The sequence below is a fragment of the Anopheles darlingi genome, chromosome 2 (genome assembly GCF_943734745.1).
Source record: "Anopheles darlingi chromosome 2, idAnoDarlMG_H_01, whole genome shotgun sequence".
In the NCBI taxonomy this organism is placed as follows: domain Eukaryota; kingdom Metazoa; phylum Arthropoda; class Insecta; order Diptera; family Culicidae; genus Anopheles; species Anopheles darlingi.
The window spans coordinates 72,253,557-72,272,062 of record NC_064874.1 but is presented as its reverse complement, the minus strand read 5'-3'; the positions used below and the strand labels follow the sequence as shown (position 1 = coordinate 72,272,062).

At 50.2% G+C, this 18,506-nt stretch overlaps 1 long non-coding RNA gene across 1 annotated transcript in view; it reads right to left on the bottom strand.

Moving 5' to 3' along the window:
* The window catches only part of LOC125960156 (uncharacterized), a 53,404-nt gene that overhangs the window by 13,841 nt on the left and 21,057 nt on the right, over positions 1 to 18,506 (bottom strand). The window contains exon 2 of the long non-coding RNA XR_007469819.1: positions 9,811 to 9,860. This is a non-coding gene — a long non-coding RNA (uncharacterized LOC125960156). The remainder of the gene's footprint in view (positions 1 to 9,810; positions 9,861 to 18,506) is intronic.

The following is an 18,506-nucleotide window of genomic DNA, read 5'->3' as shown; positions in this document are numbered from 1 at the left end:
CATTCTCGCCATGACCGATTCCCGCCGTCCGGATTCCGCTCTCCATTGGCATGGCATCGGCATCGGCACGGAGCGGTACCGTCATCCAACCTAATTACACCGTCGAGTACCGTACAAGCAGTGTACACTAACGAGCCGAGCAGCTAGCAGCTAGTCGCAACCATGCCCTCCTACTTACAGCAAGAGAGACCCGGTTTGGTCTCGATAGACAACCCCGCAGCCCATTCCCAGTCTGGTGCAGACATGGGCTGCACCAGAGGACTGATGTCTGCATGTCGTTCCTTCCCCCCGGCAGACCCTGGAACACATAATAGCCCCGGTCGCAATGTGTCCCAATGTGTCTCTCGCTCTCCCCTCCCTTGGGTACATCGAGAGCACGGAAGAGCTCTGCTCGCTGTTGTTGTTGTTGTTGCGCGGCGTTGCGACCGCCCAAGCTCTTGTTTCGAAAGTCCAACCGATCTGCAGCAGCAGCACCGCATCCGGGGGGAGCAGTACAACGAGAGTTGGTCGCGAGAAGGTTCCGTTCGTCAGAAGAACAGTTAATGGAACGATGGTCGGAGGAAGGGATGCCGCCCTTTGGTTCTACAAGACAAGCCTCGCCAGTCACACAGCAATTACCTCTCCAGAGTAGTAGTAGTGTTAGTAGTACGCGATTGTGCTGTCTCCGCACACGCCAGCAGCGCTGCAAATGTGCAAATGTCAGACAATGGGCCCAAAGCGGCCATTTCGGGGGGTCTCGTCGAGTGAAGTGAAGGCTTGGCCCTGTGGCATTCTGCCCATCAGCGAGAGCGGAGTTTGATGAGGTGTTCTCAATGTTCAACAGTCGAGTTAAAAGTCGGTCCTTATACCCTCCGCAGAGCGAGAAGCGATGGGCCGTTCCGAAATCACTCTTTAGTGACTCACCTCAAGAATCAAGGCAGCAAGTCAGCAACTCTAAATGCTGTCATCGGCTTCGGTCCGGACCAGCCCACCCAAGAGAAGACCTCAATTTCACCACGGGCCAGGCCAAGAACGGGTATCCGGGAACAATATAGCACAACAGGCAGCGCCTACTCCTCTACTTGACTCTGCCACAGACGTCGTCGAAAGCAATGAGATTCAATTTAAGAAAATGATCCAGACACGAAGCCGTCTGTGCTGGATATAACTGGAAAGCTGGTCTGGGACTGGAGGGCGGTGGTCGGTTAAAACAATCTCACGAATACCGCGACTCCTACCGCTCTTGGCATCATTTGGTTTCTTCCTTCTACTCCTACGATCGATCGTGGAGATCTCGAAGCGTGGTGCGAGTAGAGAGCGATAAAGGTTAAACGCGAGGCGAGGCGACGCGACGCAAGTCTCTGACGCTCATTCCAAAAGGGCCGCCACAGAGAAGCCGGCAAAGGCAGTCTCTACACATACAGTTTGTAGGCCAAAAGGGCTCGTCGTCATTCCGATTCGTCGTGGATCGAGTTTACCTCGTCGCCTGGGCTCGATCGTGTCCGTTGGTGCTGCTGCTGGCCTTATTTACAATCCGAGAGCTCTACCGATCAGCGTCCGCCACCGCATCCGTGCGTCCGTGAGGAGACACACCAAGACCGAAAACAAGGCTCTCGGTCTCGGGGGTCTCGCCCGTTGCCGATCGTGCAATCACAACAGAAAGGGAAGAAACACAACGAAGAAGGTTAACATAACGGCCGTGAAGATGTGTGTTGCTTTTGGCTACGTTCCCTACTAGAGGCCAACCGGCCAGCCAGCCAGCCCGAGCTATCGGGCGCACCTTGTTCGAGAAAGGTGAAGTGACAGATGGGCCCCCTCCTGACTAGAAGAACACACAGAAGAGAAACGCGAACAGCGAGACAAGCGAGAGGAAGGTCCACGGAATACCCGAAACGCAGCAAATGGGCCATCGCCTACGTGCTGCTAGACCAGGCCCATGGTTCAAGTCCATGGGCTTGGGAACGTGGCTTTCTTAAGTCTATTCTTATATGTGCGATGATGCCGAGAAACCTTTCCACGGAATGGCCTCTGGAGAGTCCTAGAACTCACTGAACATACATGTTTAGGTATCAGGCATGGTTTGGTTCTATGCCTTGCTGCTGCTGCAGCAGCTTCACAAACACTTGTACGTACGATGACATCCATACACTGCTCCAGGAGAAGCAACATCGTTCCCTATTAAGGCATAAGGTGGATAAAAATTCGTGGACGACGAAATGCATCATCCAAAAGTGAGAATCCACCACCATGGTTATTCCTGTTTGCTTTGATTGTATCTTAGAGAATAATTTGAAGCTATGTTTATACCGTCTTCCCGATTTAGATATTAAGCCTGGCTCCCTATTTGCCTTTGGTAATCACAGTAGTCATGGTGGACTTGAAATGAGGTCTTAAGCAACAGAAAAGGCCACAACAGGGAAACAACATTAGAGTGCATCGCTTACACACGGAGCGTGACCTCGGCCGAAGCACCTCGCGTCCACAGCTGGTCCATAGCTGTTGTACCAAGTTATCATACATAGACAATCATGGTCGCTGCAACCAAACAATTCCACGCTCTTGAGATATGCTGTGTTGTCGTGCAGCTATGCTGCTGCTGGCTGCAAGGTGTTTCTGGTACGACTAAGGCATTTCATTCTTATTTGCTGATGCGTATGCGTTGACCAAATATGTACTCCTGGTTGCCTTCAACATGAACCGGTATAGGGAAGCTATGTTTGAATGTGAAATGGATTAACATTAACACTTTATCAGATCAAATTTTCCGGTATTTGCTACAACTTTCTTCTTCAAAGCCAGCTTCTACATCCACAACCGTAGACAAACACAGAAAGCCAGTAACGGCGGTGAGTTATTTATACAACAAGCATTCTTCTCTGTCGGTTTGCCGGATCCGCCCGTGGTAAATGGATCACCAACATAAGAACCATCTACCATATGCCAGCATAAATGCAACCGCTGCATCACCGCTGGCAGCACCACCAACCGTGGTCGCTGTCTGTGCAGCGCGGCGCAGCAGATTAAAATCTTACGCGGCAAAGGCACACGGAGGCAAAAAAGGGCAAAAAGACGAATGAAAAACCCGTGGCGACCGTGGAGCAGCTGCAGAGGAAACGATTATTTTCCGGTTCTCCATTTGCCCGGAGATTCACCACGGGACCGGGCCGGGTCGAACCGCAAACTGCAGCAGCAGAGGAAGGAGGCTAATGGCCACTGTGAAGACGATCGTGCATACTCTGTCCCCTCTCGCCTCCCCTTTTTTTGGGGGGTGCTTCCTCCGTCTCCATGATCTTGCAAACGATTTAGTACGACGCGTTGTGTCAGGTTTGTTTCTTTGATCTTTGTGGCTGCTCTGTGGCCAGAACATTCGGTTACCACAGAGGAGGATGGTTGTTGTTCTCCTGAGACTCCTTTTCTCAATTGTTGTACCCATTTCATTACTAGCGATGGCTTTGGCGGCGTTTTAAAAAAAATTAACCGTCCCATCATTAAAATGTCCATTCGCTTTTTGTTGTGTCTATTGCTAGTAACAAAAAACAAAATGTACCAATAGTCCCGGTTAATGGTTATCACGTTTTGAGGAACGCGTTGCATGATTTGGCCTGTTGGCATGACGCGTCAATTGGAAACGTGGACATCATAGCCGGTACTGTTGCGATTAATCACACACATCGTGCGACATAACAATGTAAAATTGAAGATAATACTCGATAAGCACACGGAGTGACATCTGTACATACGGCAGTGTGTAAACCACGTCAGGGGCGCCATCGTTAGCGTGGGTCACGTTTACGTTTCATACGTCCACCACGGGAGACAAGGTTCAAGGTTGCTAGCCGCCGTCGAACTAGCGTAGTATCAGGCACCGTTCGGATATCGGGAAGTGGTAAATGGTGAAAAATGGTCACAACACCAGGCGTTGCGCGTCGCGCTACAGGTTTTCCCACAAAACGTGAACACCGTTGTTGAACACAGAAATATGGAATTAGCAAGGACAGGTTCGGAATGAGAACAAACCGCAGGATACAGCGTTGTTGCTGTTGCTGTTTCTGCTACTGCTCACGTCACAGGCTAGCGGAAATTTAATACAACACGACCACTACCCAGTGGTGGTTCTTCCCAATCCGGCTAGGAGCACGTACAAACACGTGGTAAGGTGCTTCCGTTAATCGCACGTTTTTGTCGCACTCCATGAAGCTCTATTTTTACGCTATCAGCGTACTATCGCTCCGGGCATGGTACGTCAACGCTTAGGGTTTTTTTGTTGGTGAACTCTCCTCGTTAGTCCAAAGGTACTGATCATGCAATATAGAACCGGCTGTTTCAAAACCAACCATGAACCATCCTCGTCCATTCGATTGTAATGTGAAGCGTAAGTAAGGATTGAATCTATAACATTTAATGAACAGAATAAACGAACCGGGCACCAAACCAATTGCAGAACGAAATGTTCAACGTTTGAGTAAGCGATAACGAAGAGTCACGTTTACTTTTAAATGATGAGCGGACCGACCTGCCAATTGGTTCGTTGCATTCGCTTTCATCAGTTAGTGATTCACAAAGATAAGGGACTGGCTGGAGTGTTTGATGGAATTACAAGTGGTGTTGTGGAATGGGATAATTGGAATCAAACATTCGTCAGCATAGAATTCATTCGTTTAGATTAATAATTAGGACCTACTTTCAAGAACACATTTGCAACAGCATTGCATCCTTGCAACTGCGAATTAGCAGCATTAAGGTTGTTAGGCCGTCATGATAGACCGGAGTATGTATGACAATCTATACTAAACAATAGCAGTGAATGGAAAGGAACATTAAGTGAACGAAAGATATTTTCAACTTGAATGTATTTCATAAGGATGAAGGAAGATCACTATGATACGATGTTCGCTCGATGTAATGCTTTTGCTTTCCCTCAGGAAGTACTAAGTAACCATAACAGTCGCAGCAAGTCATGATAGCATCTAGCGAAGCAACGCTACAATACAATATACCATCCATTTTAATAGTTCAGAAAAAAGCTACCAACACAAAACGGAATTAATATAAATTCCTCCAATGGCATTATCGAACAAGGATCGACTAACTTGCCTACATCAACCACTGTTTATCAGACTTCCAATAAATAAGCTTTTTAACCGACACACTGTAAAGAGCAGAGCATAAATCCTGTCCGCGTAATGCGTTCACTCCGCTTGCACCGCAAAGTCCACGACACACGCGCGCTCGGCGCTAAAGGGAAAGCACTCTCCTTGCCAAATCGGCCCGGTGGTACACCTTTCTCAATCGTGGCCGCTCAATCATCTAATCTAAAATCCCTTTCGCCTGGGAGGCCAGCGACAGCACAACAGTCACAGCAAACGATCGCACGTTACAAACCCCGGAGCAGTCGAGTCTGCGACCTGCGGAGAGCCCCACAATCTGCACGGGGGACTGGATAATTTCACTTTCCATGCACAATCCACCCGCGCCCGGTACACCCCGACCAGACCAGATCAAACCAGACCAGACCAATCTGCAAAGAGAGTCGTCGCAACAGCAGCGCGGTGCAAATGCGAGATCGCCAACCATTAAGCCTCTGCGAGAGGTCCATTATCGTTAGGGTGCGCGCGCGCACACCATCGAGACCATCTGTGGACGCGCGTAGCCACCCCGCCACCCCCCTCCCAGCCCGCGTAAGCGCAATCATCTACTTCGCTTTTCCAATCGAAACAGACACACGGACGCGCGCGAGATTCGCATCGAAGCCAATCAAGCTAATTCATCGCAAACGGGAACGGGGTCTCTGCCGCCGCCAGTGTCTTTTCGCCCATCAATTGATGCGTCGTCGGGCAACTGAAGGCGGCCGATTTAAGGATGGTTAGCAACCCCGTGGACCCCGAGGGGTTCCGGTGTGGAGCGAGGACCGTAAACGCCGCGAAAAGCTTGATTACGATGCACAATTGGGCACAATCGTTACATGAGCGCAGACTCGTTGGTTGTGTACTTTCCGGATACTTCCTCCTACAGATCGGTCGTTGATGTAGTTGTTGTGCGAAGCAATTGGGACTTCCTCTTTCGGCGATGGTACCCTAAGAGCAGCAGCTAGGATACTACTCATTAGTGATGCTCCCCACCGATGATTTCGTATGACACCGTAAGGATCACAAGTGGGCCCCCTCCAACAACAAGGCTGGTGCCAGGCTGATTGGCTCCCTCCCTGAGTCCTTTCCACATCGCTTCAATCGCTTTCACGTGCTGACTAGTGGGCAGGGTCGCACAACACTTAGAAAGCAATTGACGAGGAAGGCACTTTCGTAGAAGTAATCCCTTAACCTTCCGTTCCTCCCACCCGAGCCACTCCACTTGGCACTCAACTTGGCAGAGCAACCGCGGCCGATGCGCAACCGAAAACGCAACGCAGACAGAGGCAGACACAAACCAAACCGCTCTCGTCGGCTGATGACTCTTGCGCCTTTCGAAATGCCTACACCACCGACCCCATCGACGCTGTCCTGGTCGACTCGTAGGTCTCCGCCGGTCGCTTGTAAAACCGGATCATTACGATGCCCCCGACCGGCCGCAGACGACAGCAACTGGTCCAATAAGCAAAAGCTCGAGTTGGCAGTGGCTCACGATTCGTGAATAATCGCCACCACGAATGGAAAGGTGAAACAGTGATCACCATCACCGGTTGGCAATGGGCATCATCCCCGTTCGGTGCTGCCTCTCTCGGGGGGGGGGGGGGGGGGGGGGGGGGGGGGGGGGGGGGGGGGGGGGCACACCGGTTCGGTTATTGGGGTTAGGTGTGAATTGGATTAAAGGGTGCCAACCACCGTCGTGTGGATCTGTGGTTGGTTGGTGGTTGCTTAGATGCTTGGCATGCTTAGTTTTTAGAATAAAGTTTAGCGGAAGACTATCCAGCGCAAAAACCGTTATAAGCGTGTCCCAGTATTCGTGAGTTGCAAAAGTGGCCACTTTGCACGACCATCAAACCTCCAGTGGAGAACCACCAGTAAGGATAACGACGTGACACCAGCTTCGCCGAATCGAAACAAAGAGCCAAACGGTCTTACTGCGTACGCGATCACAGTGACCGTGAGGTGGTAGCACAGTAGGTTGCCCTGGACCTTTTCCTTAAATCGATCTCGACAAACACTCCGTAAATCGTGAGGCCGCAGCTCCAATCTGGTTCCACCTCACTCCTCCGTCCTTTGACTTGACATTCCACAGCAACGTTGGTTGGCACAATAACAATCAACGCTAGGAAAGCATGATTTAGATATGGTTTTAATGTACCATAAAACACGGCGTGACTATGTTCAGCTCCACTCCCCACTCCATCGCAGCAATCGCCGTTGTCAGGGCCGGTGAATGCCTTCACATTTCTGCATCCAGGGCCGGGGGAACGGGCTACAATACGAGAAGAAATGGTCAGCGATGAATGTCAAAATATCAATCAATTCTCACTCGCAGCTCGTGCTTATGCTAGCCATTGGCCTCGGGAGTCCTTGGAGAGAGCTGGCGACACTCGTTACCTCGAATCGACTTGCGGCTCGCTAAAAGGTTGAGAAAGAAAGAGGACGCGCTTATAAGGTTATTCTATGTTTAGCTTCTTCTTGGCGCTTACAACGGTTTACGATGTGCCTGGAGAAATGGGCAGAGCAAACACTTGACGACAGGCCAGGTTCTGCTTAACAGTATAGCTTCGTATCGAAGCATACGCATAATGGCCTCCCAACGGCAAAGGTACATTTGCAAATCAAGCATTTGGCTAGCTATCCATTAGCCAATGCGGGGTGGCCACAAACCACCACGAGGACTCTTGGCCAATTCTCGGTCGTCTGCTCATTAAAGTGCTCTCCATCCGATTTCCATCTTGTTGCCCCAAAACCCGCGAGTTGAGCGCCACTCGGGCGACCGGTGGTTTGAGAAGCCACAGAAAGCGATAGGTTGGAGGGACCGCTGGCCCATTGGTAGGTGGTAGTAGCATCGCCGAGGCCTTAGGTTACGGTGGTTTCGGGTTTGAGAAACCCATTTCGCGCCGAGGGCAGAAAGGCTTTCGCAGGGTTCACTCCTGCCGCTCTCCCCTCCATGCCAGATGGGGTTGACGAAGTCTTTCTCTAGTTCTCCGGTCATTCTGCGGTCGACGTCGTCGACGTTGTCGTCGTGGTCGTGGTCGTCGTCGTGGCCGGATGGGAAAGAAAGTTGTCCGCCAGAGTCTGCCGCGGGTGCCGCCGCCAGTCGATCCGAAAGTTTTGTTTCACCTTCTTTTTCGATCGCGGTCGATCAGTCGATCTCTGTCGCTGCATACGAACGGGCTAGAGCCCCCAGGAGAGCCACAAACACGCCGGCCTTTTCCCTTCTGCTGCGCTCAATCAAAAGCCACGGCGCCATGGCCGGTCGGTTGCGGTTTACAAGACCAGGACAGCTGCTGGCTTCAGCATTTGATACGTCGACGGACGACGACGACCCTTAAAAGCCGAGTTCAGCCAAGTTCCGCCAAGTTGGTCCGAAATGGGACGCAACGGGATCGTGGGATTGAAATGATAATAACTTTTGATTGGATGCAAAGCATCCGAGAGGAGAGGGCTTACGTTTACCACCCCACCTTGAATGAAGGATGACAAAAGGAGTCATTGGAGAAACAAAAGAAGATGGAACAAGCGACCCTTTCCGAAGCACTATAAAGCTCTCGAAACCATTAGAACCGGCCGAAGCAAGGGCAGGAAGGCTCCGAAATGTGTTGCGTGTTTTTGTGGTCGCGTCAGCATGAACCGGGGGCGCGCGTGTGTTCAGACGTGCTGGCGGCACTCGTCGTCAGCCCACGGAATCAACAAACACAAACGCAACAAACACACAGCAGGCGGGGCCTCGAAATGTGGCAGCACCAAAAAGCAGTTACCTCGTTTCTAAGGTCTTATCATTTTATGTCACCGATAAGACTAACCGCACCGCGCCAGCGATACCGTACCGAGGACAGTGAGCATTGTAGGGGATACGACGACGATGGTGGCCGCGCCGGCGACAGCGACGGCGGCGGCGGCATCCATATGCCATCCATGTCACCCCACGATGGAGGGTGGGTTCCCCCGGGGGGTTGTGCGCGGTCGCGGCCCCCTTCTTGTTGTTTATTCGCCTCTTTTTTGCTTCGTCTCGTTTCCGATAAGAGGTAAAGCAAACAAAGAGGAGCTAACAGACGCAGACACACACACACACGCATCGCATCGCATCACACCAGACCACATAACTCCCTACCGCATGTCCACATCATGATCATCTCATCGTCTATATGGTGGTGGTGGCATCATTCCATTTGATTGCCATTTTTTATGCTTTCTACAATTCGTTGTCGTTGCTATCAGGCCTAGAATGAGCCGACCGTTCGGTCGACATGTGAAGAAGCTCTCCGGCGGAATATGGAGAGAAGCATACGGTATTAGGTTCCCGGTATTGGTTGAGTAAATGAGCTCGAATGTACGCCAAGTTAATTAGGCAAATTATTTAAGGTTATGACACTCGGGCAAATAATAAAGGGGTAAACATCCACCAGCGAAGAGACATGCGACATATGGACTGCACAATGGTAAATATGAAATTCTACCGTCATCATACATCTAGGAGCAGCGCTAGAACAGGTAGTACCGACCGTACGACATGGATGGGCATGGAGCGCGGAACAGTGGAATGTCGTCTCCGGTTTGTAATGTCTGGCCGACGAATAGAGGAGGAAATTGCATGCCTGATTGAGGAAGTTGATTGATTTCGTCGCAGGAGAACATGCCACACGGTGGTACATCCCTCGTCTTGCATTAAGTTCAATGTTACGGCAGTTCAACATTTGCATACCTGGCGTTTCCAAAATCAGGACGTTGTCAGTCTGGATTCGTGTTGGATCACTGGAAAGATAGAATTCAAATAACGAAAACTAAATGTTAGTCACTACATAGAAAAAAGGGGAATCCTACGTATATACTATTAATGCAATGTACTTCCAGCCAAAGCAACTCATAAGTTACTCCACAAATCTTTATATCAACAAATATTGCAAAATATCAAATTATTCGTTGTACTTTTATTTTGTCGTGTTTCTCATAAAATTACTACGGCAATAAACATGTTCCGTGAAAGCCTCCTTTGATCCGCAGCTGATTTGTTGAGCAACTAGCAAGTAGTTTCGATTAATTTCAAGCAATCCCTCATACAGTATCAGGAACTACGAATACCTTATGCCAGGTTGTTGATTGCTCACGAAGTGCCTTAAAGTTAGCACCTTAAAGTGATCCTGCGATTGCCTAAAATGGACGAAACTTATATCCAACACCACCACTCGTCCCACTCGTAGGAGAACCCGTTTGTGTCGACACATGCCTTGAGTTTCATTTCGGACCGGTACGAAAACACAAATCGGGCGATCCAATTTGCGCGGACATGCAAATTGGCGGATCGCTTTCGTAAACAATACTCCCCTTGGGCCACCGGCCGTCATCGAAGGATTTGGGATAAACTCCTCGGCTGCTGCTCTCCCTGGCAAGATCTCATCCACCACCATGACGGCCAACCGTGACTGTTGGTGATGCCTGATGCTGCGAACCGAAAAGGGATCACGAAGGGGCCCGTCCGCCAGTAGTGGAGAAGAGAAAGTGCGGTACTTTCTTGCATCTTGCATTGCGGAGGTTCAGCGGGGTCGCCGTAGCACTGTGTATGTGTCGCGAACGCGTACGCTCGTGCGCTTGCGTCTAGTCCTAGGCCCTCCAAGGAGTCACGCAGTGTTGGGCCGAGGCCGAGGCGGAGGTGAAGCGAAGGTGTCTGGGCACTGGGTAACCATGTGTGTACGTGTTTGTTTAACGTATTTACTTTAATGACCATTACGAGTTTCCTGTCATTTCGGGGGGCGGCCGCCTCTCGTTGACTCGGGGTTCTCTGTTTCTTTCCTTTCCGTCTGCTGCTTCAGCTTCCCGGTTAAGTGTCCCCGAGGGCTGCTGGGGCACAGAGCGCACTTACGGCGGACGTGGCTAACCGTTGGTATTCCCGTTTCTTTCAATTTTTTTAATTTTTTTTTTATTTTTGCTTTTTCACTCGCATGGAATCACTTCCTGCAGCGCTCCCCAGCAGCTTTTCTGCCTCTTTATAACCATTACTGGCCGGATGGCACGAGGGTTTCTTCCTTCCATCAATATCTGGGTGGTGGGTGTAACGAGGTTATACCACCACTCGATGAACCACCCCCAACAACCGATGATCCGATGGTCGATCCAGAGAGATCGAAAGGCGCCGGTTTCCATCGATCGTTCGTTTCGTTGTCTGTCATTCAGCGCGGCATGTGAGGAAGTGTATTACTGCGGCAGCGACACAGCTGACATCTGCTAGAGCTTTCTCCTGGGGACATTCACATTGGCAGCATATCCTTTAGGGATCGTACGATACGATGCTTGAATCTTCGTAAGAGGAAGCAAACTCGGTTACAGCATTCGCCGTACCCAGGTTAATGCGTTTGGAAATCCTCAAAAAAATCCGTTCATTTCTGCACGTGAGTCATTCGTATCGTTCCTCTTATCATTACCTACGAACTGGTGATTCATACTTCCACTCATATATGGCCCCGAATTCATCGAACAGTTTTACAATGATCCTCGCAAAAAAAAAACCCATGAGGCGCGCGGATCAAACGACCGATCGCATCATATAACAACGCGCGCGCTGTAGAGCCTAATGATTCAGCCGCACGAAAACCTGAAACCGCTCTTCGCGTGTGTGGCTAGACGACGACGACGACGAAGACCCCCATAAGGCGGTTGGTGGTGCTGCTTCAGGCCCAAGCGGTTCGAAACGTTTAGCCAGCGACGAGCGACGAACCGGCACGATCGAGAAGTGGGATCGTCTCCTAACGGCGCACGGCCGACGGCGGGGGTAAACGAGTGTTACGACGTTGCCTTAACGTTGCCTCGAAAGCGCCTCATTTTACGATGAATCATCAACTTTGCGCTCGTCGTCAGCGTCAGACCGAGACAAGCAGCCCACAACCATCGAAGGCCATCATTTACGGGCCTCTCGAATGAACGGTGGTCGTGGTGGTAATGGTATGAAAGGCAAATTGAATTGATTCTAACGTCGCAAAGCCGTAGCAGCCGCGCGAGCGTGCGTGCGTTGCGTCGTGTAAGCGGCCGCGCGCTTGTTGCTTGAACTTTTCGACTGGCAAGCAACTAGTCCATCGTATTCACACACTTAGCATGTAAGGAAGCTTCGGCCGCTGCACAAAGAGCCAAGAAGCCAGTAAGTATGTTCTTGAGAACAATCGTACATCTGTATGCAGCTCATCATCATCATGGCGTTAGATAAGAAGCGGAATGGAGCACGAGCGACCGCAGAGATTGCAGCAGCATAAAACTCAAGTCAAGCCGAGAGGTGTCTATGTTTATTGTGAGCCTTCTTAGTCTATTGACGCGGATTCAACTGAGGAAACTCACACCATGCCACTGGTACTTGCCCTCAAGAGACCTTCTTGCACGACGATAGCCGCCAGTGATCTAATGTGGATTTGGTATTTTTGAAATCTCCATAAACACACCTATAAACATTTTATGGGATTGTTCACGACAAAGGATCCGTTGGAAGCAGTTGGCTATACCGAAAGACAACATTCGGTTTATCGGTTGAAGGACATTGAAGAAGCGAGAAGTGGTTTTTACATTTTGTTCCCTTCCCGCTAGGCATTAGTACAGCGCAATCGAGGCCAGAGAGTCTTCTGGTAATGGAGTTAGCCAACAGAATGGTGGCGCACACCTTGAGATTGCATTTTACATTTTAGAGATAGCTCCGCGGTTCGTTTTGACACAAGCCCGGTGTGCCATTGTGTGTGTGCTGCTGTCCTTCTCGCGTTCCACATTGTCAACCATTTTTGACTCACTCTGAATGGTATGCGAGCGAGCGTTGCGAGTGGTATTATTAATCACTGGCATGCTGTGTGAAACACCCCTTAACCAACTGGCGCCATTGAGAGAGTGCAACCAAACTGCTTGTAATCACTTCACAGCAAATGTTTTCCAAATGCTATCCTGGCGGTTGAGACTACCCGCAGTTCCCGCGGGGAACCACCGGAGGATTCGCCAAATCGTGCGCTTCGCTTAGGGTGCGGTGATGACCGTGAGCAGTGATGGCAGCTTGCGCGGCGCTCATCAGCAACCGGCGGCACCGGCAGCTGTCAATGGGAAAAACAGTTACATCCAAGAGGGCCGGTTCGACGGATGACTGAACAACAACAACAACAACAATGCTCCTTTCCATTCGATCGACCATCATCATATCCTTCCCCTTTCGAGCAATGCGCGTTCGCATATTGAGTCGCCTTGGTCTTACGAGGGTGGTGGTGGTGGCCCCTAAACACTCGCACAATAAGCCTATGCTGTGCCCGCCATACAGTTCCTGGTCAGCCCTTTTCGTGCGGAGGCAAAATGCTGGGAAATAGAATCTATTTTAATGCACCCTCGCCACCCGGGATAAAGGAAGCCGTCAAGGGACTGTCGTATCGAACGTGGCCACGCAGCGCTGTAAACGCACATTTCGCGTTGGCTTTAACGGACGGGCGGCTGTGGGCTCTGCGTGTCGGAGCCTTCAAAACGTACGACGTGCGTGGGGTGTTCTATTACCGTTAACCGTTACGAAGAACCAAGGGGTCACTTGGTGCTATATGCTATATCAGGAACTAGGACTATAGGTTGCAGGCATATTATTGTAGATGATTAAATCATTTTCATCATAGAATCATCAATCGAAGCATTGAAATGGTTCTAAAATCGATTTGGCCATCATTCTTTAGGTACAGCTGCAACCGTATGAAACGGAAACATTCTGAATCGTCTTATCATTCAACAACACCTCGCTGATAGTAAGAGTGAATTGTGGCTTTAAGCAAACACCTTCAGGGTGGAACTGTCTCTGAGCAAGAGGCATAGGGGCTCGATGTTCTCATTTTGACAAAATAGGTTAATGGTTCGCGTTGCTGCAGCTGCTGCTGCTGCTGCTACTGCTGAAGAACAAGTGATTGTATCAGATATCTCACGTTCGAAACCGCGCAACCGGTGGGTACAGGTGCCACAAAGTGATTCTGAAATTCATTTCCAAAAAGTGTTGCAGCAGCAGCAGCAGCAGCAGCAACAGTAGGACATGGCAGCGCCACGGTTAATGCACAACGATCCCGTCAACGACAAATTGTCGACGGGGCACCTCTAGCATGGTTCATAGCCGCCCCCTTCTCGGGGGTCTCTCGCTCTCTCTCTCTCTCTCTCTCTGTTTCTTGGAGAGGACTCCACTTCACCTTCCCTGCACAAGGTAAACCGGCATGGGCTAGCCATCGCATCTCATCGCGCACCATGGAACTATTGTTCCATATATGGTCGTTATATATGCCGCCACAAATATGGTGGGAGAGGAGTTGCCATAAGTGACGAAATCGAGGAGGTAATTGGTGTCACAGAGCTTGGTGCGCATTTTAAGGATTTGTCGAACTATGCGATAAGCAGCAGTTAGCTCTTCCAAAGGTTATGCTCCTATGCGCAGCACGGTTGACGAAAATGGCCGTTAACGGACGCATATCCTGCTGGGCCTTGTATACGTCTTCTCACACGCACACACGCATTATTAATTCCCAGGAGTTTTCGGTAGGGAATGGGAAACGGTTCTTAGTTATACCCTCGTCTCTAGTGGTTCTCCTGGTCGTGCTGCCTTGGCGGCCATACAATACAATAGAGATCCATAAGTTAATTTGTAGAAGAGTTTTACTTCAAAGTCAATAAATATCCAAACCAATTTAATGCAAGAAAGAATTGATTGCATTCGAAACATTGAGATAGGTTTGAAGATCTATAATTCCTAACACTTTACATAGTTTGTATGCTCATTTTGTTGCTTTAAAAAACAGTAACAAAGGCATGTTATTTCGAGGGAAAAGCTAAAACTAGTAGTTTTAATACAAATGTCAGACCCAATGAGCATAACGTTGTTGAGCAGCAGCAGCAGCAGCAGCAGCAACCATTCATCCGGAACCATTTGAACCGTCATTGCCGTGCTCACACCGTACACTGGCATTGGTCTGTGTTGGTGCAACTGCAGCCATGCATTCCCTTTTTTTCTCGTTTTTTGGGTTTTTGGGTTGGCCCTTTCCGCCGCCGTAACGAACAGCGATAGGGAGCAGCACCGAGCCGCGTTACGGTGACGGCGACGGCGACACGGTGGGCACCGCCGAAAGGAAAGGAAGGGAAGGTATTGCTTTGCTGTCTGGCCAGCACCAAAATGTCGGCGGCCCAAATTGAGAGCGCGAGAGGATTCGAGACTATCAGCAGAGAGCAGACCAGAAAAGACACACGACACCCGCCGCCATCGCCGCCGCCGTTCGAGAAGGGAACGCACACAGGGCATGACCATAACAACAAGGAGACGACCGCGGCCAGCCTGCAGGGCTCACACGGGCGGCGGTTCACACGGGCGGAAACGGCCAATGAAACACTGTGTACGCGAGGGTCCTCCTGTGCAGGGAACCGTTACGATGTAATGTGTGTATTTATTAACGTTCGTTCGCTCGTTCGTTCCTATATCGTATTCCTTATGTTTCTGTGTCTGTACGAGAGACAGCATAGGGCCACTCTAGGCACAGGCGCTCTCCCCGATAGTCATCAATTTCCCGGTGCTTCCATCAACGAGAAAGCAAGTAGAGGGGATCCGTGGCTTCTCGATTGGTTCCGACCATCACAGCAGACGGGGGCCGCCGTCGCCGCCTGCTTTTCAATCATCTCAGCAAAAAAACCATCGCTAAAATTTGAGGAATGAATTAGTAACTTCCAAAAGATAAAAAACAATAGCACACCATGAAAAACACTGGCTGCAAACCCGAATTCTGGCTTCTACTATCGGTCAACCGAGTCCGAACCAGCTTTTGTCCGGCACACATGACTTCCCTTCCCCCTTTCTTAATATGTGACACACACATACACACACACACACGCACGGACAGAGGTTCGAAAGCGCATAAAACATCTGTCCATTTCTCAATAACGCATGAGAGGTCATGAGTAGCCACCATTTTCGACCGTTTCTCGACGAGACGAGACGAGGTAGGCCCGACAGCCGTGTCGTGGTGTGCGCCCAAGGTTTCACTTTACGAGCCACCACCAGCAGGATATACATAAGCCCGGATGGTCGGGCACTTTTGGCCTCACCTGGAGTAATTATACCTCCTGCAATTCGGGAGAGAAAATACAACAGGAAAAAAAAATAAAACAGTAAAGAAATGAAAGGTTGACCGATAAAGCAAAGAAGAGCAAACAGAACAACAAGACGGCACGTCAGGTAGGTAAGAGAAGCAAGAGGCAGTCATCGAGGTCCTGGGTTCAGGTCCTTTCGTAAGTAAGCGACACCGAGACGATTAGAAGGGAACAGCGGAACAGCGGGCAGCAGTAGCAGCAGCAGCAGAGGTCGTAAAGTTTCCTCGGAGGCCATTATGCAAATGAGCCGTGGTGTCCCTTCTTTATACGGGATACGGGAGTTTCCGGTGATGGTCGGAAACCTGCCGACCGCTCCTTCGCTGTGACAAGGGTACCCCGCGTCGTCCCAAGGATGGTGTGGTGTGTTTGTTCACTGGGTCAGTTTCGAGCAAAACGACGTCAACGGAATCATCATCATGATCCGCGTATAAATGCGTTATGCTCGTGGACGAACAACAGCTGAGACCCCGCGATCGTCGTGTCCTCTACACGGAACGGTGTGTCCTCTCGTCGTCGTCGTCGTCGTCAGCAGAGAAAGGGGGAAATGTGGTCAGGTAGGAACTGCAACACAAGCTGGCAGCAATCAAGCGTCGTCTAAAGCTGCTGTCAAAGCAAATCGCGGCTTCTTATCATTCCATCGTAGACCCCATTACCGGGAGTCACAGGATTTCCCCCGCCCCCACCCATCCGCCTTTCATTCGTTGGTCAATCTCAACTCGGTTCTATTGCTAACCACCCGACACGCAACTGTCTCGACTCGACTCGTTCCTGATGATGGATTGTGGGGTAGTGTGTTTAGTAGCATCTGAGTAGCGGCAATAAAACAAGAAAACATATTTATTTGCAAAAGGCCCAATGACAACTGCATCAGGAAGTGCGCCGTGGCGGCACTAAGCGGCAATGATGATAAGAAGCCACACCAGAGAAGGGACACGATCGCGTCTCCTCTCTAGGACACGCAATCGTATGACCGGGGGCCCTAAGGGGCACTACAGGGTGACGTGCACAATCAAGTGCCCCTCTGCCTTATCAGCCCACAGTAATAATTAAGGAGGCAAAAATAAAACCACCCCGAACGAGACGTCATACGAGCGCTGTAAAGCCTTATCAGCCTTTGAGATACGGTACTAGGCGGAGGAGCAGCCCCAATCAGCGTCAACACAACGCTCGACCACACACACACACACAGACCATTGCTCCAGCTCCAGATGCACTTATTACGAAGCATACCGGATATCGAACGGGACTGGGACGGAAACTCCCCAGAACTCGGTGGTAAAAACAAAAAGCCCGTGAAATGACACATAAAAAACTTGCGTTGAAAGTTGGTAAAAATATGCGTAAATGGCCCCCCCTGTTTGCTGTATTTTCTCGACCACAATCTCTCCACAATGTTCTGGTACCTTCTGAGGGGGGAAAAAGAGAAACCAACACTACTCTGTGCGCTCCTCTCCAAATGAAACCATTTTCGCATACCATCGACGTATGCAAAACAAAATCATCATCTTCGTCATGAAAAATGGGGTCTCAACCTACCATCATCACCATCATCATCATGATGGTTGGATAAAGAAAGTTCTGACAGGCAGGCAGGAGCAGCGGTCCCATCATCGAAACGCGATCCACGGGCATGGAGTAGCCCCGCGTCCATGCTCTGTCCATTTGTCAATCCTATGCGTGACGACTCGGCGTGTCCATTGCGTTAACGAAGGTTATACTACCACCCTCGGTTGGGCTGCCCACCGCTTTATGTATCTACTATCCTCCTCCTCCTCCTCCTCCTCTCGTCGATTGTTGGTCGTGGCTATCGTGTTCGATCGCACATTTGTTGCTTCATGCGTGTGGCTACTGGCGTGGTGGTGTGAGTGCGCGCGAAAGAGTGGCCAGCGGTGGCTCGGATGGTCACGAACTTCCAAATTGCTTTTGCTACTCCGCTACGTTGGACCTTCTCCTGGCAACACAGCACACAGCGCAAACAAAACAACACACCATCACCACCACCACGATGACGGCATCGTCGTGCCGGCCGATAAACAAAATTATTCAGGTATTCTCGATGCCAGTTTGTCAACGATGAGAGAGAGGTGAGGTGGCCCCTCTTAGCGGATGGTGTTGTGCCCGGTGGCCTCTGTTGACCTGCGCCATGGCAGGCAGCCATTTTATGTTTATTACTAGCAGTTCTATCTAAAACGCTGTTAAACATCAAGAACTTTCTATCTACATATATCATTTCAATTAATCCATCCAATAAGATAAACAGGCCTTTACGAACATGAACATGAGATCGCT